The sequence below is a fragment of the Pelodiscus sinensis genome, chromosome 4 (genome assembly GCF_049634645.1).
Source record: "Pelodiscus sinensis isolate JC-2024 chromosome 4, ASM4963464v1, whole genome shotgun sequence".
Classification (NCBI taxonomy): Eukaryota; Metazoa; Chordata; order Testudines; family Trionychidae; genus Pelodiscus; species Pelodiscus sinensis.
Window position 1 is genome coordinate 53,973,641 of NC_134714.1, and position 23,457 is coordinate 53,997,097.

Here is a 23,457-nt window from a genome sequence, read left to right on the forward strand (position 1 = left end):
CAGTTTCCAATTTAACACATTGAAAGCTAAAGGAATGTCTTAAATTGGAAACTTGTTCTTCATCAACATCACTTCCATTATGTGATTTTTTTTTTTTTCTGTGCCCCTCTCTCCCTCACTCTGACAGGATAATAGTTTGTATAAATGGTCACTTATAAGTTTGGGTGTTTGTAAAGAGCTATGTATAGACATCGGATGGTGGTGGTGGTAAAATAAATATTGTAACAACATTTTGTTGTTAAACACACTTGTGAAATTATGTCATTTTTATGCTTTTTCCAAAACAAGTATTATAATATAAAAGACACAAATTGGTGATCTGTGCAAAAGATCAATAATTAGACGATACAATAATAAACCTGATTTTATAACCACTGCATGTGTTGTTTAAGACTAACAAATCCAATAATTATTTCTATTTACAATATTTTTGGCTGATACTCTGTGAATAAAGTTTTAGACCAGAAAGGATGTACATGGTGACTGAAAATCCTTGTCTAAGTTTTATGATTAAAATCCTGAGAGACCCTTACTGTATTAGATGCCTGCCCTCTCTCATAGCTCCGCAATTTAAAAAGAGGAAAAGAGCTATTGCATAGCAGCTTCATTTTTTTCTTGGTGGTGCATATCCATTATGATGTCCTGAATAATAATGAACATTTCAGAATCACCCTAAAATGTTACTATTTGCATTTATGGTGGTAGTGGGATGATATTTCACCTACAAGATTTGTGTGGGCAATATGTACTGACTAGCTACTCTTGCTGGCAGGATGTGTTCTTTGTTGTAAACCCTGGACGCAAAATGACCCAAATGACTTATCATTTTCATACCTACTCTGTTTTCTGCCTTTATGCTACAGACAAAAGCAGTTCACCTCCTGCAGAAAGTGAGCATTTCTGGACAAAATATTGCTGTTTAATTTACTGTAATGTTATTTCCCTTTCTCTTTTTTAAATTTCTCTGACAGCAAAGAGAACCCCCTACAACATGACATTTTTTGACTCCCATTCTTACGTACACATGCTTTTGCAGGTTTTGATCTCTGGAGTGTTAGTTCATCATCCCCCTTTCACACAGTATTACAGAAAAGCAAGGAACAGAGAATTAGCAAAGGAATTAAATAGCAACTTTATTCTTAAAAGCACTTGAGTTACAGGTCTTTGAAAAACAAACAAAAAATGTTGTGGGGCATATTCCCCATCTGATGCCATTTCTTCTCATGATCTGAGGTTTGTCACTCTGGACAGTTTCTGTCTCGCACTCTCTTGCCTGCAAGCTCTTCTTACCTATGGTGGTAATCAGCATCCTTGCAAATAGCAGCACATACATCTTAAGCAGAATCTCTGTTTCTTTGCCAGGTGCTCCACTGGGACTCTACAACCTGTTCCCCCAGTCGTACATGTCCTGACTGTAAGTCAATGTGTAGAAAAACTGATATACCGTTGGGATGGTTCAGCAATTGAGAGTCTTTGAGAATTGATACCTATATATAGTTCTCGCTGATAGTCCGATAGTGAAGTGTCAAGACATTTTTCTGATGCTGGGCACTGTTCGCTGTGCAATATGATAGGCTTGTGTTGGTAGATTTAGATAGGTGCAACATATAATAGGGTTCATAATTTGATGCAGGCATATTATATTAAATGTATTGCCTATCTGTACTATCTGGACTGCAAAAGAAGAGATAAAGGAGATGAGTAAAATTGATATATGATCCAGTATAAATGTATATTTGGGATTAATCTCAAACGAAACAGTGCTTGACTTTAGGGAGAAGAGTATTCTGTTGAAATCCAGTTATTCTATTAAATTCTCTTTTTTCATTACAAGATATACAAGATATATATATATATATATATAAACTTACTAAAGCTTATTTGCTTTCTTTTAAAAAATTCCTCCTAATTTTTGGGACAGAAAATGTTTTATTTGAAATTGGTCAATCAAAATATATTTTACATAGGTAGTCTGAAATCCAATACTAGTTATTTAGCCATTTCTGTACTTACTTACTTTATTCTATGTATACTTTTTTAAAGAATATGTTAAGACATAATGTAATATAAAGTTTTTATCCCATTTTGGAATTGCTGCATTATACATAATAAAAATGTGTTTATACAGGTCACACCAAATGAATGCTAATAAGTTTTGTATTGAACAATCAAGTTATTTTTTTAAGGCTTATATTTTTTACTGAAAAACTATTCTTGTGTTGCTTTACAAATTCTGTATTTATGTTATTTTTAGGTATCCGTCCTTTGTAAAACGTGGTGTCTTTGTTACAATGATACTGGCCTTGCAAAACTAGGAGGAAGCTATTTAAAAAAATCTAAAAATAGCCTGAAATAGCTTTCCATATTTCAAAATGTCATAATTTTAATGCCTATTATCTTGGGCTCCTCAAAACTCAAAGTGTGTCCTATATTACTCTGAAAAGTTGAGACTTTTCTTTGTCAAAGGCGTAAAGTTGCTTCCAAGATAGCAAAGTACAGTAAACATCCGATAATCCGGCACCTTTAGGACCTAGGGGGTGCCGGATTATCAGATATGCTGGAGTACTGGAAGGGCAGTATGAGGGGCCTGGGGTGGGAGTGTGGGGGTCGGCAGGGAACTGCGCAGTGTGGGAGAGGGCGGCGCTGCGGGACCAACCTGGCAGCACCCCAGCTGCTCTGCCCCCGGCTTCCCCAAGTCCGCCGCCGGTCAGCAGCGGCTGACTTGGGGAAGCCGGGGGCAGAGCAGCTGGGGTACTGTCAGGTTGGTCCCGCAGCGCCACCCCTTACCTGAGCAGCGCTGCGGGACCAACCTGGCAGCACCCCAGCTGCTTTGTCTCCGGGTTCCCCAAGTCAGCTGCTGGTCAGTTTCAGCAGCAGCAGACTTGGGGAAGCTGGGGGCAGAGCAGCTCCAATTGTTCAACTGGCCAGAGTACTTCCGGGTTCCAGTTGGTGCCGGACTATAAGGAGTGCTGGACCACTGGATGCCGAACAATTGGAGTTTTACTGTAAAAGGGCTTAGCTGTTTTGAGGTTTTATGTCTAGAATAGCTGTTAATGGTCTAGGATTGAATTTTGCCTGTCTTCGGCTTTGTGGAGCAGAACTTGGTGGGTAAATTTCACATTTCTGGGAAGCAGGAGGAAACATTGATCTGTGAGGATGAATTGAAAAAATAACGGGCTATCCAGACAAATTGAAATGTTACAAAAGAACCTGGTGAGATGGCTTATGAAGGATATGGGAGGCGAGATATTGCTGTCAAACCCTCCTTAATATCTGTAAGCAGTTGAAAACGTATAACATTCTTAAAATGTTCAGAAATTGATTTTGGCCACTGGAGAGGTGCTGGTATGAGTTTTTTCACTCCAGTTGTATCTGTACTCCCTTTTTGCCTGTAAATTATTGTACTTATTTTTGGACACACCAATCTCCGATACTACTTTTTGTTAAATTTTATTAATAGTGATTAGATTTCTAGCTTCTGTTAGATAACTGTGGGGGAGAAGTGGGAAAATTTGGGCTTTCTTCTTTATAGATTTAAGAGTTCTTAAAATGATTTAGTGATTGAGCATGGTTTTTTAGCAGGCTAAGACATGGCAACAGAGAAGGAACAGAGCCTTGAAGTTGAGAACAGAAACTTGAGCTTAATATTGATGTGACTTTTTATTACAGTGGATTGTAATTTCCTACTTCTATAATTGTGATTCCTCAGTGTATCCTTTTGGAGGATCCTGCTTGTGTCCCCTTCAGCTTTCTGTGGGAGCTCTACAGAGATCTGTTTTGGACTCCTTCTCTTCTCCTGAGCACTTTTTTTTTCTTTGGGTAATCTTATCCACAAACAAATTCAGCTGCCATTGCTATACATGTAATTCTCAGATCAGCCTCTTTCAGACTTATGGCCTTCTATCCAAAGTGAAATCTCAGCCTGCCCATCTCTGTCTCTGACATCATCTTGTGGATATCTGTTGTTGTCTAATGTCTGTTTATGGCTATCGTAATGGCTAAAACAGAGCTCTTAATCTCTATTCTCAGAATATTAGCAGGTAAAAAGAAGGAAATACATGCATTTTCTACTGCTGCCCCCCAAAAATCCCATATTAATTGTATGACCAGACAAAATGAAGGATCTGGACCTCATTGGAACAGGGTATTAGGCTAGATGGATGATTGATCTGACCCGTATGGCCTTTCTTATGTTTTTATTTACCATGTACTACAATAGTTGTGGTTTCCATTAGAGTAACATTTCACTTTTGGTGTCAAAATGTAGGGTCCACTGAAAGAATTGCAACATGTTATTTGCTATTTCCCCCCCACATCTAGTATTGAGGTTGCTTTTACCATTAGGTTCTTAGCCATTGCAGGATGCCAGTAGATGAAAGGCTGTATCAAGGAGACACCTCTGGCTTTTTGTCAGGCTCAATGAAGACTATATTACCAACACTGGAACGGCATCAGGGCTGTTTATATGGTTACTGTGCTCAAACAGGGCATGAAATTAAGGAATTTTCTTAAGGGGCTTTTTTATACGTTTCTTATGTTTGTTGTGAGAAATTTTTCTTGTTACATTTGAGAGAGAATCCTGTAATTTTTCTCTCTGAAATCCCGGGTTAACACTGATATAAAGGAGGAAGTTAATGCAACTGAAAGAGAATTTTGGGGGCATGCTTTCATTGTACATTGCCTTAAACAGAAGATAAACAATACATTTGAATTATTTTAGTTCAGTATCCATTATAACATAAGTTTATCATTTACTTTTACCACAATGGCGCTTGAAAGGGGCAACGCTGCATGGAGCCCAGGGTCAGCTGAGGACTCTAGCAGATCCCGGGCTCCATGCAGCGCAAGGGGAGGCACACGCCATTAATCACAATTAAATTTTTTAGTTGCTTGACAGCCCTACTCTTTTTCTCCCTTATAGCACCAACACTGCTCTTTCTAACTGCACCCCTAACCCAAAAATCTCTCCCTAGGTTTCTTCCACAGTCATAGACTGTGCTTTCAGCTGTCCATCTTTGTAGCTGCCTCGTTCTCTGTGTTCTGATGTCCCTCCCAGAGAGAGAAAGACACACACATACACACACACACACATGCTCTCCTTACCCTAACAATACTTAGTAAAGCCTCTCCCCTCTCCAAAAATCCCAGGCAGGTTCATATACTTGTTTTGGCTTAGGTGGAGGTCTGTGATTAATTTATTCTTACAGTTATGGTAATTGAATCTTTCCAACCCCTTAATCTCTTCCAGGTTTGGGATTAATACAGTCATCAGTGCCTCTGAACATAATAGTTGGCAAGCTGCTAAAGGCCCCCGAAGCCTTATTTGCCCACTAGGATTTTTCTGTGTGCACTGTTTTTCTAGCTATGCCCCCTCGCCGTCCCAAGTGCCAGGAGCTGTGTGATGGTACAGTTGTATCAGAGCTGGCTGTTCCAGTAGGGACTAGTGAAATCCCTAGAAAGGGAGATCCAAATGGCAGCTTTACATATGGCTTCCACATATTTGATTTATATTTAGTGTATGTTCATTTGGCTTTATATTATGTTTGCCTGTGATATTGAGGCATGTGCACAAAATTAATGTAACTTTTTTTCTTCTGTAAAGATCCGGGGGAGGGAAAGAGGGTAGTTATTTTGTTGAGCTGAGAATATATCCTATAGTGAAATAAGAGTCTTTTTTGTATTTTTATTTAAGATAATTACAAAGCTATAAATATTGTATTAGCAATCAACCCTCTGTTTTGGGGGTTTTCTTTTTTGGAAGGGGATGGATATAAGAGGTCTTTTGCATCTTTAATTATATGATCCTAATGTTAATAAGGTGAAATACAAAAAGCTGTTGCCCTCTGTACATATTTCCAGTAAAGTCAGAGTTGCTGGAGGACTTAATGTAAACTCCATGGTATATTGATTTTATGAAGTATTTGCTGTGAACAATCAATGCTTTAAATAAATTCTTCTTCACCACCACTGAATATACTGAACATTTTAAATATAAGGTGAAGGGAATGTTTGTTGGAAAACTAAAAGTTGGATCTCTTAATTCAGACTTCCCTCATCTGGCAACATCTGTGGTCCAGCATCCTTGTGAGTGCTTCTAGGCTGGAACATTCATGAGGAAAAGCTGGGTGCCCTCTGCTCAGCAACTTCTCTCTAGCCCATTGAGAGTGCCACAAATAGCCCATTTGCAGCATTCAAATCCAAGCAGGGAGGGAGAGGAGTGGGGGCAGGAGGCGCTTATAGGAAGAGGCAGGATGACTGTAGGGTCCCATGGTTAGGATTGGGAGCACAGGCTGGCAGCCATGGGGCTCAGTACACTCTAGTGGGTCTGCCAGCCTGATCCCCTAGTCGCAAGGCTCCGTAGCCCACCCTGCCTCTTCCCCCTCCAATCACTACCCTATACCTCCTCCCCTTTCTCTAGGCCAATACCAATCCCTTTGCTCTGCAGCTGGTGGCAACAGAGAGGCCAGCAATGACCTCTTCTGGTATGCAAATTCCTTTGTCCCAAGGGTGCTGGACCAGGATGGATACAACCTATGCTATTAAATGCCAGGTTTCTTGCAACAGTAACCTCTAAATAAATATTTGTCTGAGAGTCTCTGTACTGAAGATCTGTTGTTCTGTTGTTGCATTCGTGACAGCAGCTGAAAAGGTGCAAGAATAACATAGTTTTTAACCTGAATTTATTCTTCAGAGTTACTGATTATATTTTTGTGATTTATATTTTATCCCACTTTTTTTTTTTTTTTTTTTTTGGAATAATAACATGGCTGGAGAAAAATTAAGATAGTGCAAGGCTGCTACTCAGAGGAATCCTCACCAAAAGCATAGTTAATCATCCTAGAAAATATATTAACCATCGAATTGGTTGGATACTTCACTTCAGTTATATCAATATAGCTTGTACTACTAAATGCATCTCTCTGTATATATATAAAATCTATATTTTTAATTCACTATGCCTTCCTTATCCTTCTGTCACTTGTCCAGCAAGTCACCATTCTTTTCCTCCTCAGGGCTTTCTTTAAAGCTCATTCTTATAAGGTCTTTTCTATTCTATTATTTATTACAATAATTTCAGCCCTAAATTAATATTTTTACTGTTATTCTCTAGCTCTAGTTTAGACCACACAATAGAAAGCTAATGCCTTATTTTTCTAAACTTTTTTTCTTGTTACTGCTAATGCAATTGCACCAATCCATTATGACTACATATGGGTGAGTTTAAATACAAATAATTAAAACCCCCCACTAAGGAAAGCGTAGCTCAAAAGGCCTATACACTTTCCCTTTACCTTCATTTAAGTGTGAAACTGAAAGTGCAAGTGATAATTAAAAATCAATAAAAAGTAAACAGTACACTTCTGCCCTCAATGCTTGTTTGTTTGTTTTTGTTGTTGTATTCCATTCCCTTTTCCTCAACTGTATTTTTTTGTTTAGATAACAGCTCTCTGAATATAGAAACCTTGTGTACTTAGAATTACAGAAAACACCTAATACACCTTATTATAAATAATCATGTATCTTAAAGGCATGCAACCTAAAAGAAGGGGCAGCAGAGAAAGATCATAGCTACTGACTAGACCCTTTACTCCATGCTAAAGCACCATTATAGTCATTACCAAAATCTTTTTCATAAGTAGTTCCAGAGTGCCAAGGACCCAATGATCCAGTGGACACTGGTATTTTATATTTTTCAGGACCACATTGGAGCTGAGCTGATCCTGCCAACTTCCTCTACGTTTTCTGGGAACATGAAAGAACTGGCAACCCTACCTTTTAATATTGACTTATTTTTAGTTCACTTATGAAAACTATTCAACAAATCCCAAGATCAGAAAGTAATTTGTAATAACTTGTAAGCCACTGTTAAAAAGGAATTAAAATGAATAGATTCTCGACACTGAGGGTTTTAAATTACTATTGTGTTTGCATCAGTTTAATAGCTTTAATATTTGAATATTAGAATGGGATCATAATAATTAAGTATGGAAAAAGACCTATGAAGTCATCTAGACCATCCCCCATTTAAAGGATATGTGCACCCGAGGAAAATTATGTATTTTCTGTACAGTTAAAGTTCTGAAATTGTGACGGCACAATAAGACTATTTTTTGTGTTTTTTGTATTTTTTTTGTTAATTTGCCTTATCTAAATAAGTGCCATTTAAAATATATCTTGACATGTAAGATTTTTGATGTAGTTTACATAGTAATATGAGATTGTATTTTGACTCATTTTTTCCTGAAGTACATTTTCATTTTGTTAAATATAAGCCTGTACATTAATTTGTGTATAGCACATGTACAGTTAGGGCCCAATCCAATTACTGCTAAAGTAATGAGAATCTTTCATTTTGCTTCAATGGAAGTTGGATCAGACTTTTAAGGCAACACTTTCTGTAGCCAGCTTTTGTACTGTATTATTCTGTTGTGTTGAGAATGATCTGCTATATCAATAAAGCCCTGGCTGCTTTGTACAATGGAAGCTTGTGGAGGAAGGGATTACTGTGAAATGCTGTCTATTCTTCATTACAATTAAACAAGTTGAATATTTTTATTAAAATATTTTATTTAACACATATATAAATAGTGGGACTCTGTTTTTTTTGTTTTGAACTTGCTTGTCCCGCTTATGAGACTCAATAGAGAGGAATCTGAGATTAGAGCAACAGACATTTTTTTCCGGATTCAAGATTTTCCTTAGTTAAAATGCAGGCTATAGGAGGTTAAGTCAAGAGCCTGATTTTTTTTATAAGTAAGGCAGCATATCTGAGATGTAATACTGTGTAATATTATCTAATGATTATTTGTAGTTTCAAAGAAAACATGCAAAAACATAAAATATTAAACATTAGTTCATGCAGAGAGCTTATTTCATTGGTCCTCTGTCTGTACTGGCTGCCTGTTTGTTTCTAAGTGTGGTTTTAATGGTGTTTTTGACTTTTAAGCCCCTGATTATTTTGTGACTTGACTATGTGAAAGACCACCCCTCTCCGTAGATGTTACTATCAGGAGAGATGCGTAAGCTACATTTAAAAGGCACATACTGAATTTTTCACGTTGGGTCAAGGGGCCCTAGAGTTAGCTCGCCATCCTGCTCTTCCAGAGCCTCAGTTTGTTAGCAGTCAGAGCATGCAACCAGCATATCTTACCTGCTATCTGTCCTGAAGTTAGTTGCAGATTTTTTAGGGTTTATAACTTGTATTGTGTTGTATTGTGTTCTTTCTTTATGTGAGTATTATTCTGATTTGGATTTTTTGGGTTCAACTGCTTCTGTGTTTTGTGACTTATTTCTTGCATATTTTAAATATTGTCAGAAAATCATCTCTTTGGTATGTGATGCCTGCACACCTGAGCCTTTGGTTTGAAAGTCTGAGCCTGAAACATCAAATCCTGTATTAATTTCAGTATGTCTCAGCATAACCAAAATGGAAAAACAAATTGATGAGATGATGAATTATGTACTTGCTGACATTTTAGCTTGATTGGCAGAAAAGGATAAAGAGTGTAAATTGCATATTTTCTTGTTTACTTCTCAATTTTTAAATGATAGTATGTTTTGTTTAAAACTATACATTTGTATTTAATAATTGATAATTGCAGTCAATAATATACCATGTTGTTCTGCTCATGTTCCTGTGCTTTGTTTGTTTTTCAATAAATGCCTCTCTACACAATATTTTTGTAGATAAATTAATTTTTTAAATCTGCAGATTAGATTTTTAGTGTTAAGTTTATAATGTTGAGTGGATTTGTTCTCTGTCTGCTCTTCTAATAGAGAATTTCATATTGAATGTAAATGTTTTGTTTTACTGAACTTGGAAAAAAAGTGTCATTTGATTAAAACAAGTTTGTAAAGACATTTACAGTATAATACACTCATACGTCTAATCTTAAAATAAAAAAATATATTAATACTAGTTCTAGAATGTGTAATAGAAATTAACTATTCCTCTAATTTGTATATTTATGCCATTTACTATATTATCTTGAAAAATAATTTTCATATAAGATAAATGGGAAATAAGTTAGAATTTTAAAGTATCAGACTGTATTTTCTTATAAAATTGCATAAACTGAGCTAAAATAATGTTTGAATTGTATTTGCAAGAAAATTGAGTATACATTTGAATAAAAATACAAATAATCTTGATCCTAATTATTTGATTTGTAATATTTATATATATATACATATATATATTTAATGAGTGACTGAGAGCAACACTCAGTAGTATAGTGGTAGTGCCTATCTTGTACTATGCACTTTTACATGGCTATGTGGACAGAAATTCCCATCTTGAAGATTTCACAGTCTAAAAAGAAAAAGCAACTTACAAAAATAGGTGGGGAGTGATGAAGCATACAGTGAAAAATACAAACTACGTTGAATATCAATACATATCAGCAATATCCAATAGTCTAGCAGAATCAATTAATAAACTTTGTTTAATGTCTTAGCAGAAGTAGGTCTTGAAGACAGATTTGAAGGTATCCTATGAAGTCGGGTCTACCCTATAATATATTGCTGACATAGCTGTGTGTGTTAGGGATGTGATAAGATGTGATTTATGTCAGCTCTAGGTGTCCTAACAAAAGTTGCTATTTATAAACACAGTTATACCTACAATCCTGTGCTTTTGCCAGCATGGCTTGTTTCACTTGCAGAGACTTGGACAAGCTGTGCTGGCAAAAGCTATGCCTGAACTAGAAGTGCTATGCCAAGAATGTATTCCGATGTACCCATATTGGCAAAGCCCTCCTACTTGAGATATGACCCCAGATAAATTTGGGATTGGTGTTCCATGCATGATCCTGATAGTAGAATTGGGTTAGTGCCTTTAAATCATCTTGGGAGATTGTTTAAAGAGGAAATGTATGGTAGTTTCACAACAGTGTGAAGAAACATGATGCTAACAGTTTGAGTCCCCATGGAGAAATCCAATTTTGTTTTAAAAACAGGAAAAACAACAACAGCCCCACAGTTGTCTGCATTGCTAGTGATGAGTGCAGTCTTAAAGAATTAAAAATAAAGAACACTTCTTCCAGGTAATACTATGGAGCATATCCAGTTCTTACTATCCAGGCCTGAAATCTCAGCTGGCTGCTTTGGAAATCCACATGGAAAAGAGAGAAGAAGCTTCCATGTCTAAGGTCATGGAGTGACATCAAAGCTGTTGCAGGAGGCCATTCCAGCCTAATTAAAAGAATAATTGATATGGGTTTTGGCAGGATGAGAAATGATGATGTACTCAAAGCTCCATGCTTTTGGCTCCCCTTTTCATTTCAAAATGGTCTCTCTGCCACAGAGAGAGCCACAAGAGGTCTGGGCTCCTTAATGAATGGATCTCTGCCATTCCTGTGTAGCAGAAACGAGGGGCCTGTCTATACTGCAAAATTACATCAGTTCAATTTAGGTCAACCTAGAGCCACCACAATAATTCATTTGGCTACTATCCTCCTGCCAGTGGAGTGTCCCCTCACCAAGAGTGCTTGCACCGACTACCATGAGGCAATTATGGAGCACAGGCAGCCATTTGAGGCTCACATCTGGAGCCTACTATCTGGTGGGGTGACAGCCCCAGTTCTGAGCCTTGTGAAGGCTCAATTTCACAGCACAGAGCCCACCAGCAGTGCAACTGGTATTCTTATCAATTTCATGAATGCTGCAAATATCTCTACTCAGAGCAGCCATACTGACAACTCTGGGACAGTTGGGCTTGAAGTAGGTAGCCAAGGCAGCAGCCTGGCTTAGGATCCAGATGTTAGAGTACTAGGACTCCCAGCAGGGAGAGGAGATCCTGGGCTGTAGCCTGCTGGGAGCAAGCTGCTGGCAGGATCTATAAGGAACCCCCAGCCTCCTTAAGATGATAGCCTGAATGGGAGAGCCAGGTTCAGGGTTCATAACAGGGAACCTACCAACCTTTCTTCTCAATTTTATGGCTGTAGTGGGTATACTGACATAGGTCACCATAAGCTGCCTTGCGTTGACTTAACTCTGTACTTAGACCAAACCTTGATTACAGTACCAAACAACTCATTTTATTTCCAGGGGTAAAGGCAAGTGTGGATCTTTTAAAAAATGAAATAAGTCAGATAGAAGGATCCAAAAATAATGATGGTAAATGCCATTGTCAGTTTGGCTTGTAGAGCTTTTTAATCAGTCAAATGATTATTTCCACAAACGCAATAAAATATAGGATCTATGTAGAAAAACATCTTTTTCAGATTTAGCTTTATATGCCCAGTCAAAGTCAAGACCAGACAAAGTGATGTTTTCACACTTCCCATCACTAATGTATTAATCTACAATGTTGTACTTTGGTTTGGGGAGGGAAAAAAAGTATCCAAGTTCCATATGACAAATCATTGGTATAGTTGGTATCACAGAGACTTGGTGGCATAATAAACACAACTAGAATATTGGTATAGAAGGGTACAGCTTGCTTAGGAAGGATAAGCAGGGGAAAAAAAGGAGGCAGTGTTGCCTTATAAAAATGTATACTCTGGGGCTGAGGTGGAGAAGGACGTAGGAGACAGACTTGTCAAGAGTCTCTGGGTTAGGTTAAAAGAAGTAAATAACAGACCACCTACCCAGGCACAAGAGGTGGATGAGGCTTTTTTAAAATAACCAACAAAATCATCCAAAGCACAGGGGTTTTGGTAGTGATGGGGGACTTCAACTATCCAGACATATGTTGGGAAACTAAAACAGTAGGGCACAGATTATCCAATAAGTTACTGGACTGCATTGGAGACAAATTTTTATTTTAGATGGTTGAAAGAGCTTCTAGGGAGAAGCTGGTCTAGATTCGATTTTAACAAGGAGGAACTGGTTAAGAATTTGAAAGTGGAAAGCAGCTTGGATGAAAGTGATCATGAAATCAGAGTTCATGATTGTAAGGAATGGTAAAAGGGAGAACAGCAAAATAGAGTCAATGGATTTCAGGAAGGCAGATTTTAATAAACTCGGAGATCTAGTAGGCAAGGTTTTAAGAGAGTTGGCAGTTTTTTGAAGGGATGTTATTAAGGGCCCAAAAGCAAACCATACCACTGCATAGGAAAGATAGAAAGTATAGTAAAAGATCATGCTGGCTTAACCAGGAGATCTTACATGATGTAAAGATCAGAAAGGAATTGTATAAAAATTAGAAACTAGGTCAAATTACAAAGGATGAATATAAGCAAACACCACAAGTATGCAGGAGCAAGATTAGAAAGGCGAAGGCACAAAACGAGCTCAATTTGTCTTCTTGTTACTCTTTATGTCTACAGTTATTTTAGAAGAAAGAGGAAGATCAAGGACAACACAGGCCCATTGCTCAGTGAAGAGGGAGAAACAATAAAAGGAAACTTGGAAATGGCAGAGGTGCTTAATGACTTTTGTTTCTTTTTTTTGGCAAGAAGATTGATGGTGATGGGATACCTAACATAGTGAATGCTAGTGGAAAGGGGTTAGGTTTAGAAGTTAAAATAAAAAAAGAACAAGTCAAAAACTATTTAGAAAAGTTAGAAGTCTTCAAGTTACCAGGGACTGATGAAATGCATCCTAAAATATTCAAGGAGCTGACAGAAGAGGTATCTGAGCCTTCCATCTTTGAAAAGTCATGGAAATTGGGACAGATACCAGAAAACTGGAAAAGGGCTAATCTATAGGGCTGTGTCTACACTGGCATCCCTTTCCGGAAAAGGGATGCTAATGAGACACTTTGGAATAGCAAAATCCACGGGGGATTTAAATATCCCCCGCGGTATTTGCATTAACATGGCTGCCGCTTTTTTCCGGCTTGGGGATAAGCCGGAGAAAAGCGCCAGTCTAGACGTGATACTCCGGAAAATAACCCCTTTTCCGGAGGATCTTAAAAGTAGGAATAAAAGATCCTCTGGAAAAGGGTTTATTTTCCGGAGAATCACGTCTAGACTGCCGCTTTTCTCCTTTTTATCCCCAAGCCGGAAAAAAGCGCAGCCATGTTAATGCAAATACCATGGGGGATATTTAAATCCCCCGTGAATTTTGCTATTCTAAAGTGTCTCATTAGCATCCCTTTTCCGGAAAGGGATGCCAGTGTAGACACAGCCTAGAAGTAATAAGAACAACCCAGGAAACTACAGACCAGTCAGTTTAATTCCTTAATTACTTTTTTATTATCTTCCCTGGTATAGAAGTTAATCTGCAAACATCTGGAAGAAAATAAGGTGATAGGTAACACCCAGCATGGATTTGTCATGAAGAAATTAAGTCAAATCAATCTGATAGCTTTCTTTGATAGGATATCAATCCTTGTGGATAAGGGAGAAGCAGTGGATGTGGTATACCTAGAATTTACTAAAGTATTTGATATGGTCTCACATGACCTTATCAATACACTAGGAAAATAATAACCTAGATGGTGCTACTATTAGGTGGGTGTATAACTGGCTGGATAACCATTCTCAGTAGTTATTAATGGTTCACAAATCCTGCTGGAAGGGCATAACAAGTGGACTTCTGCAGGGATCTGTTTTGGGACCGGTTCTGTTCAATATTTTCATCAATGATTTAGATGACGGCATAGAGAGTACTATTAAGTTTGAAGATGATACAAAGCTGGGAGGGGTTGCAAGTGCTTTGGAGGATAGGGTAATAATTCAAAATGATCTGGACAAACTAGGGAAATGGTCTCAGGTAAATAGAATGAAGTTGAATAAGCACAAATGCAAAGTACTCCACTTAGGAAAGAACAATCAGTTTCACACATACAGAATGGGAAGGAGTACAGCAGAAAGGGATCTAGGGGTCATAGTGGACCACAAGCTAAACATGAGTGAACAGTGTGACAATTGCCAAAAAAAAAAAAAAGCAAACATGATTCTGGGATGCATTAACAGGCGTGTTGTGAGCAAGACATGAGAAGTCATTCTTCTGCTCTACTCTGCACTGATTAGGCCTCAGTTGGAGTATTGTGTCTAGTTCTGGGTGCCACATTTCAAGAAAGATGTGGAGATATTGGAGAGAATCCAGAGAAGAGCAACAAAAATTACTAACGGCCTAAAAAACATGAGCTATGAGGGAAGACTGAAAGAATTGGGCTTGTTTAGTTTAGAAAAGAGAAGACTGATAGGGGACATGATAGCAGTTTTCAAGTATCTAAAAAGGTGTTACAAGGAGGAATGAGATTCTCATTAGCCTCTCATGATAGGAGAAGAAGCAACAGACTTAAATTACAGCAAGGGAGGTTTAGGTTGGACATTAGGAAAAACTTCCTAGCTGTCAGGGTAGTTAAACACTGAAATAAATTGCCTTGGGAGATTGTGGAATCTCCATCACTGGAGATATTTAAGAGCAGGTTGGATAGACCTCTATCAGAAATGATCTAGACAGTGCTTGGTCCTGCTATGCAAGTAGGGGACTGAACTTGATGATCTCTCGAGGTCCCTTCCAGTTTTAGTAGTCTATGATTCTGTGATTGGGTTTACACCCCATCCCACCCCTTACTGCTGATCTCAGTATTCTGCTTCTTTAATGATTTATGAGAAAAGGTATTGTCCAAGATTCTGGTGCATTCCAATCAAACTCTTAGGCCAGGTCCACACAACAGGGGAAGGTTGGCTTAGGTATGTAATTCCAGTTACATAAAAATCTTAGGTGGAGTTGATGCATCTTAAGAAGAGCTTTGGCACTATCCTTACAGTGACAGATCAATGGGAGAAATGCTCTCATTGACTTCCTTTTCTCCTCAATAGGAGTAGGAGTACCACCCTCCTAACTAGACCTATAAAATCAAACTCTGCTAGATCAATTGACACAGCATTGATCTTCTTGCAAGTGAAGACATGACCTTAGCGCGTAGATAGAATATATGTATTTAGTTAGCTGTCTTCTACCTTTTTTCTCCATGAATCAAATTTTTTTCATTTTGACAAGCTAGGGTTCTGTCGGCACACACATCTTTTAGGTGTGTTTGTCTTCACAACTTCATAACCCATTTCCTTTTCCTAATGTTTATAAATGTTATCCGTTCAAAAGGTGGGAAAAAAATACATGTGCACTTTTGCTATAGGTTTTAATTGAGAATATAGAAAGCCTTAAAGCAGGGGTGTGGAACCTCTGGCACTCCAGCCACACACAAGTCATCAGGGTTAGTCATTGTTGGGCCTCCTGACGGTTTGTCTAATTGAATGTCCATAGGAACGGAGCCCCTCAGTTCCCAGTGGCCATGGTTTGTTGTTTCTGGTCAATGGGAGTTGCAGGAGACAATGTGGGCTGGACCACTGCTTCCTACCGCTTCCATTGGCCAGGAACAGCAAACCATGGCCACTGGGAGTTTGCAAGTGGCTTTGCCTCCAGACACTCAGGTAAACAAATGACCTCATGGCCTGCCGGTGGCTCACCTTAAACTCTGTGCGACTAATACAGTGGCGGTTCCCCACCCCGGCCTTAAAGGGAGACTAGGATACTTATTGTCAAATACTATGGACTGTACTACTTTACCATTAGCAAAGTACAGGCAGTCCCCGGGTTACATGGATCCGACTTACATCGGATCCCTACTTACAAACGGGGTGAGGCAACCCCGCACTAGCTGCTTCCTCCCAGCAGACCAGGGAGACGCGAAGCTAGCGCCCCCCCAGCAGACCAGGGCGACGCGGAGCGGCTTTTCTCAGCAGACACCTCAGCTTGAGAATAAAGGACTGAGGGAAGTGAGGTGTGGGAGAATAAAACTGAGCTCTGGAGAAATGTTTGTCTAGAGTTTCCCCTACAATATGTACCAGTTCCGACTTACATACAAATTCAACTTAAGAACAAACCTACAGTCCCTATCTTGTACGTAACCCGGGGACTGTCTGTAGTTCACTGGATTTTTATGGTAAGTTTTTATCCACAAACACTGATAGGCTAGCAGTTAGAGATCTATGTCTTTATGCGCTATCAGATCACTGTGGTTTCTGAATGACATACAGTTGATGGAGGAACTGATGAAGGAAAGAAGTCAGAGTACCACTGGTGAAAGGTTCACTCTGAATCAGACTGATTGCAGCATAAAGAATTTTTACATTCCTATGCTGAAGTGGTGACAAAGACATACTGTAAAAGTGACTCCTTTTCTCTGCTATAAAATCAGCAAAGTCTCATCTATTATAATTGTTCCAAATGTTGAAGCCTATTTTCCTTAATGCTGTTCGACTTTTTTAGTTTCAGTATGAGACAATGTCTAGCTCTTTTACTGGAAAGATCAATTGCACTTCTACTGATTAAGCTGGCTCTGTCTAAAAATGGGGCAGATTTAAATTTATAATTGATGGCAAATTGTTAAAGTTTTCCTTTTGAAAGCCAGGTTGCTAACTGCCCTTCAATATCAGTGGTAAAGCCTCTGTTCAAAGAGCTACCTTTTAATATTAATGACATTATCATTGACAACACTGTATATAACCTTCCATTTTTGAAGATGTTTAGTAAGAAATTGCAGATGTTCTTTCCTTCAGATGTTCCTGCCAGCCTTGTCTTTGATAATATTGGTCACAAAGATTTGCTGATTCACCTGTGGAGTCTTCCAGGCTAAATAGAAAGGCAGGTCAGTTAGCTCATTATTTCTTTTCAAAAGACTTGAACTTGAGAGAGAGAGAGAACCTTTTCAACTTCTACTGGCTCTTGTATGAAGTGTTCCTTAGGGTTCTGTCTATTATGCCTCCTATTTAAGGTATAGCCAGTAGAAGTCATGAGAAGTTTTTGAGATACTGAGTCTTCTTCTTTGTGTGGCGTCCTGGTACTGTGGTGTCTATTTTCCCACAGCTTTGCAAATATGGATGGGAGAGAACTCTTAGATCGAATCAATATAACTGGGTACTGATGTTGGTAAGTATAGCTAAGCATCTCAAAGGCTAGCGTTCTGAGAGTGTCTTCCTTTGAAAGTGTATGTCAAACCTTTGCTCATACTATTAATTGCTGCTACTGGATTCTCAATAGCTACAACACACATTTTGACAGTTTTCTCTCTAATTTAAACTTGGCTGTTGTGACCAATCCTCTGTAAAATGAAAGCTGGAATTACTGCAGTACCTTCTGTTTGGTCTACCCCTGAAGGCATATTGAAGTTGAGGCTAGTAGTGAAAAAGTATGGTCTTGGCTGAGTGAGGTAAACAATTATAATCATGTAACATCAGAGCTTCATAATCTGCACCTGCTGCCTTTTCAGTTTTAAGCATATTTTAGAGCCCCATGTGGATCTAAAATTGATATCTACATCTGCAAAGATGATCTGTGGATGTGCAAACCCACAGTTATAAAGCAGATGTGTGCAGATTTGCAGGATCTAGATACAAAATTTGTATCCATATCTGCAAAAATAAACCACAGATATCTGCAGATTTGCTGGGCTCTACATATTTTAGTATGCTAGTTATACTTTTTTAAGCTCTTCATAGCCTGGGATGAGGTTTCAACTAGACCAGACTAACAAGGCTGCATCCCTATCACTTTTTATTCCCTGTGTGCCCAGCCCTCCTGTGAATCTATCTGATCCCATGAATCTATCCATGGCCCTTTTCATAGTAGTACCTGTGCGCCTCTCATTTAGCCAAAAGAAAAAAGGAGATGCAAAGCTCTTTCGTGGTTTCTATCTTCTTTGCCTGCAGGAGTAGCCTGAAAGGAGTATTGTCCCCCCTTTTTCCTGCTTTTGCCCCCCATAAATGTATTAGTGCTGTGGATGAGCTAAAATGTACAGTGTGTTTGGTATTTAGCTCTTGAGGCCATAGGTTTGAGTAATTAGTGGGATGAGTTCCAGTGTATGGTTTTGGTTCCTGTTGATATTTTATCTCATGAACTGTTGAGACCCATCCCTCCCTCCGACCAGTCAGCTGTTTAATAATTCTATAATTTTGGTGGAGCATAGCTGTTGGGAGAGGTCATACTGACAGAGAAATGTGATTGTTTACTTTAAGGCAAACATAAAAAGCTATAACTATATGGCAAGAGTCATTGAATTTAACTCAGTGTTTGATGTGAAGCCATTGTAGAGAGTGGAACATCAGGATGATGTATTCAGTGACCTATATTGCTAAGTAGATGAGCTGCTGCATTTTATACCAGTTGAGTCTTTTTTTTTAGATGTTTGATTTCATGCCCAGATATAGTGAATTGCAATAGTAAGGCATGGATGCAAGTCACAAATTACTGTCTCAAGATCTGGCTGATAGTATGGCCACAGTCTACTGGCTAGTAGCAGGTAAAAGTGGTCTGCTTTTATTGGAGTTTTGTTAATCTGCTTTGCTCTTGTTATCTTTTTTTGGGTTTAAACATTCATGGCATTCTCAGGATTAGACCCAGGCCTTTCAAGTCTGTTTCCTTTGAGAGGACCATCAGATCCAAACTTTATGCCTAATATTTTGTTAAAATCTTTGTTCCCTCCTGATGCATCATTCTCCAAGTAGTGTCCCTCATTGTGCACCTGACGTGCCTTGGATCAGATTTTCATCAGCAGTGTCCATTTGGCCCACGTATGCGCTGCTGACAACCTCATGCTCTGCACTGAAGCTATATCAGCTTGTGTTGGCAAACAGCATTCAGTTTCTTTATATGTCTTAGCCTGAGATGGAACTTGGCATTCTGCAGTGCGCACCTTGACATCTCAGTATGTTTCATTCTATTTAGTTTTAATTTACCTTGGTAGTTTGTTTATGATAGTTAGATGTTAGTGCAGTGGTACTACTTTCTGGCTACTGAAAAGGATTGTTTTATTTACTTTGGGAAAGTCACCCCCTGTGAAAGAGCATGCCTGGTTAACTGGGGTTTAAACATTGTTTCACATGTGAAATGGCTTTCCCAGCTAGTGATGGATATTCTAAGGATGTCTGGTGCCTGGAAGATTTGCATGTCCCACAGAAGTGTAACTTCTGTTTGTCTTTCAAATACAGAGCACAGAAGATCTGGGAAATTAAGCTTCAACTGTTAATGATGGAGTCCTCCCTTTCCCACGATCCAGCTCAGGAATTACATAGTGTTGCCCCCACTACACTAACACCAAGGATTACTATTTCCAGGGGTGGCTCAGATTGGTTTGCTCAGGAAACAATGTCAATTACTCAAGAAGTCAGATGCTTCCCAATCTGGTTCAAGGTCCATCACAAGGTATGGATGGAGGTTCCCTTCTCCAACTGGCACAAACAATATCAGTATCCATGGATATATCTTTGATAGGATGAGGATCACACCTTGATCCTTTAAAAGTGCAGGGCAGATGGCCACCTCAAGAGATCACCCCCAACTGCTCTGGAACGCTGAGCAGTAAGAAATGCCTGCTTTCATTTTCTGTCGCATTTTAGATTTAGGTCTATTTAAACTATCACAGACAGTTTAGCCTATATGTTCTATATCAATCAGCACTGAGGAGTGAGATTCCCTTTCCTCTGCACTGCAAGAATAAGGTTAGAGACCTGGTGTATAAAATGCCGCATAATCATTTCAGCGGTTTATCTGCCATGAAGGCAGAATGTTAGGGCTGATACTCTCAGCAGGTGTTATATACAAGACAACAAATGGGAATTGGATTCCGAATTTCTTGTCCCCTTTTTCATATTGGGGGATTTCCAGAAGTAGACCACTTTTCCATACTAACAAACAAAAAATGTTATCTCTTCTGTTCAAAGCAGCGAAGTCTAGGTCACAGTTCCTTGGGATAAGTATTCCTCCTCATTCAAAGAAGCTGTTGTGCATTTTCCTCCAATGCCTCTGATTCTCAAAACAGTGAAAACAATCAAAGAAGACGAGACCCAAGTTATCCTGATTACCCCAGTGTAGTTGAAGCAGACATGTTTCCTTACCTGTTTCATGTAGACATTTGTTCAATGATAACTCTCCCACTCACTGCTCGTCTTCTGTCCCATAATGCTGGACATTTGCTGCATCTGAATCTGAGCATTCTCCACTTCCAGGCATGGCTTCTTGATGGTTCATGGAGTTAGTCACTCTGTTCTACAGTGATACAAAGAAAGATTCTTCCAGAAATATGCACCATCAAAAGTGAAGGTTTTCTTACTGGTGTAAAATCCAGAATGCTGTTCCCATTCTGTTTCATTTTCAGTTGTTCTGGTCTACCTGTTGTAACTAAGATAAATGGATCTATCACTTAGCGATCTGAAGGTTCATTCAGCTGCATTAATAGTTTTTCATGTCACTATTGTCTCTGTTTGCTTACCTTATCCCTGTAGGTTCATGAAAGGCCTTACACAGGCTTTTCCCATCAGTGAAAGAACTCCCTCCAATTTGGGACTTTAATTTGATTCTTAAAAATCTCATGTCTTCTCTTGAACTAATGGCAACTTACTCCTGTCTGAATCTGTCCATGAAAACAACCATTTTAGTGGTTATTACACCAGCCCACAGAGTCAGAGGAACTTGGGGCCCTAAGAGCAGACCCTCCTTCCATGGTATTCTACCAGGAAAGAATTTTCTTATAACCCTATTCCAGGTTTCTTCTTAAAATGTTTTCTGAATTTCATCTTAATCTAATCATTTACCTACCATTGTATTTTCCAAAACCATATATTTTCAACAAGGAGATCACTCTCCATACTATAGACATCAGGAGGGCATTATTTTTCCATCTAGATAGGATTAAATCATTTCATTTCATTAAACATCAAAAGAATGTTTGTGCTGTCAACATTCCACCCCTTATCAGTGTGTCTGCTCATTCTATGTGGTCACAATTTGCCTTTATGTCTGTCATTAAAAAATGCCCCAGTGTGTGAGATCTCCAAATCTACATGCTACATGATCTTCAGTACATATCTTCTGCAGGCACTATGTCTTAGCCAATGTGTCTAGAGCTGATGAGTCAATTGGCAATGTTCTGTGCTGGACTGGTTCTCAAAGCTTCTTGTTCCTTATGGGGATATCCTTAAGATTCACCCATAAAGTAAAGTGAAAGACCCATAGATACACTACTCAGGGAAAATAATTTCTCTTACCACATGCAATCACAGTAGATCTTCAATATGTGCATTCTATGGGTGCTCCACTACTGTCGTCTTCCCTTTTGCTATAGTTTTATGGGAGAGAAGGAGCTGAGGGTGGTTTGCCCATGCAGCTTGATACAGTCTTGAAGCAATACACAAGGTTGTTAGTATCAGATATGCAGGCATGAGCAAATGCTGAAAATGAAAATGTCCAATCAAATACAAGTGGAGCTCCTATATGGACACACATCTCAAAGAACTACAGTTACAAGGAATATTTACAAGGGCAAGGACTATCTCCTTTTTTATATCAGAGAGCAGGGTTTCTGTAATTAAGCTTTTTTATTTTGAAGATTTTTTTCAGGGTTTTTAATTTATGTAAAGCATCAGGTACAGAGGTGACTTTTAATATTAGAGATTAAAAATAAAATAATGGACAATATTAAGTATAGAATCCAGACTTGGCAGGTAATTCATAAGTATAGAATGTTTAGGCCCACGCCCTTATTCCAAGCTTTAGTTCACCTGAAATATCAAGTAACCTTCCCATTAAACTTCTTAAGAATTGCCAATAGTTCAGATATAAATTGTTGTGGGATATGTTATTTTTGCTAATACAATAATTTATTTCTTGTACTACAAGGTACTATGCACTGAATAAACTTAGAAGATGTGGCACCATGCATCATACCAAAACATGTAAAATTGAGCTTATTATCAAATAAAATAGTAATTTTTATATAGGTTTCTCTCAAACTTCAAGACAATTAGTATGAATCCAAAACAACAACAATGGAAGAAGAGGTGCCATTTGGTATATCCTGAAATGGCCATAAATGTTTTCTAACTGCAGACCATTTCTCCACTCAAATTGCATTCCTAAGTATCTAATTCTCATGCAGTGTAGTTAGGGAGCCTAAGCCAATACTTGGGGCTATGGATTTCACTGACTGGTAAGATGCCTAAATGGTAAATAGTATGATTTGATTCTATTTGCCAAAACACTGAAAATCAATGTTAAATGCGTGCCCTCCAAATCCTTTTCAATATAGCTTACTCATTATCCTTTCCTCTAAACGAGGTAGGTATTGAAGAAATCTGTTGTAGCAGAGAATTTTTTGAGATTTTTAAAAAAATTTTACTTTGAAAATGAGTTGTGAAGCTTACAGATGAAGGACTAATTCTAGGAGTTATGTTTTTATTTCTTAAATTGACCATAGTTGAATAGGTTGTTCTTCAGAGGGTTATAATATAGTAATATGGTATTTAATTATCAAGTCCTGTTTCCTTGTAATGGTTCTATAACAAGATCATAATTACCTTTTAGTATCATCATTGGCTGATGTAGTAACTTGGGCAATCCGTCTATGATTCACTCTTTGCAATTACTTTCACATTGTGGCCCAGAGATACACTCTGAAACATTGTGTAGGCACAGATTCCCTTGACAGTGATCCTGAATCCAATCCAGGAGTGTTTGCTTCCACGGCTCTAAAATTGAGTTTTAGTAGTTACAGACTCACAAACA

At 38.5% G+C, this 23,457-nt stretch overlaps 1 protein-coding gene and 1 long non-coding RNA gene across 8 annotated transcripts in view; one reads left to right on the top strand and one right to left on the bottom strand.

Annotated features, from left to right (window-relative positions):
• The window catches only part of NOVA1 (NOVA alternative splicing regulator 1), a 227,995-nt gene that overhangs the window by 60,049 nt on the left and 144,489 nt on the right, over positions 1 to 23,457 (top strand). For 3 of the 7 annotated variants that reach the window (XM_075927004.1, XM_075927003.1, XM_075927005.1), the window contains one exon: positions 1,363 to 1,414. The exons of the other annotated variants lie outside the window; for them this stretch is intronic. The gene's annotated coding sequence lies outside the window, so the exon portion shown is untranslated. The remainder of the gene's footprint in view (positions 1 to 1,362; positions 1,415 to 23,457) is intronic. 7 annotated transcript variants of the gene reach the window in all.
• On the bottom strand, positions 17,397 to 21,616 carry LOC112545827 (uncharacterized). The gene is made up of 3 exons (XR_003089375.2): positions 21,493 to 21,616; positions 20,793 to 20,943; positions 17,397 to 17,532 (listed from the first exon to the last, which is right to left on the bottom strand). It is a non-coding gene; the product is annotated as an uncharacterized LOC112545827 (long non-coding RNA).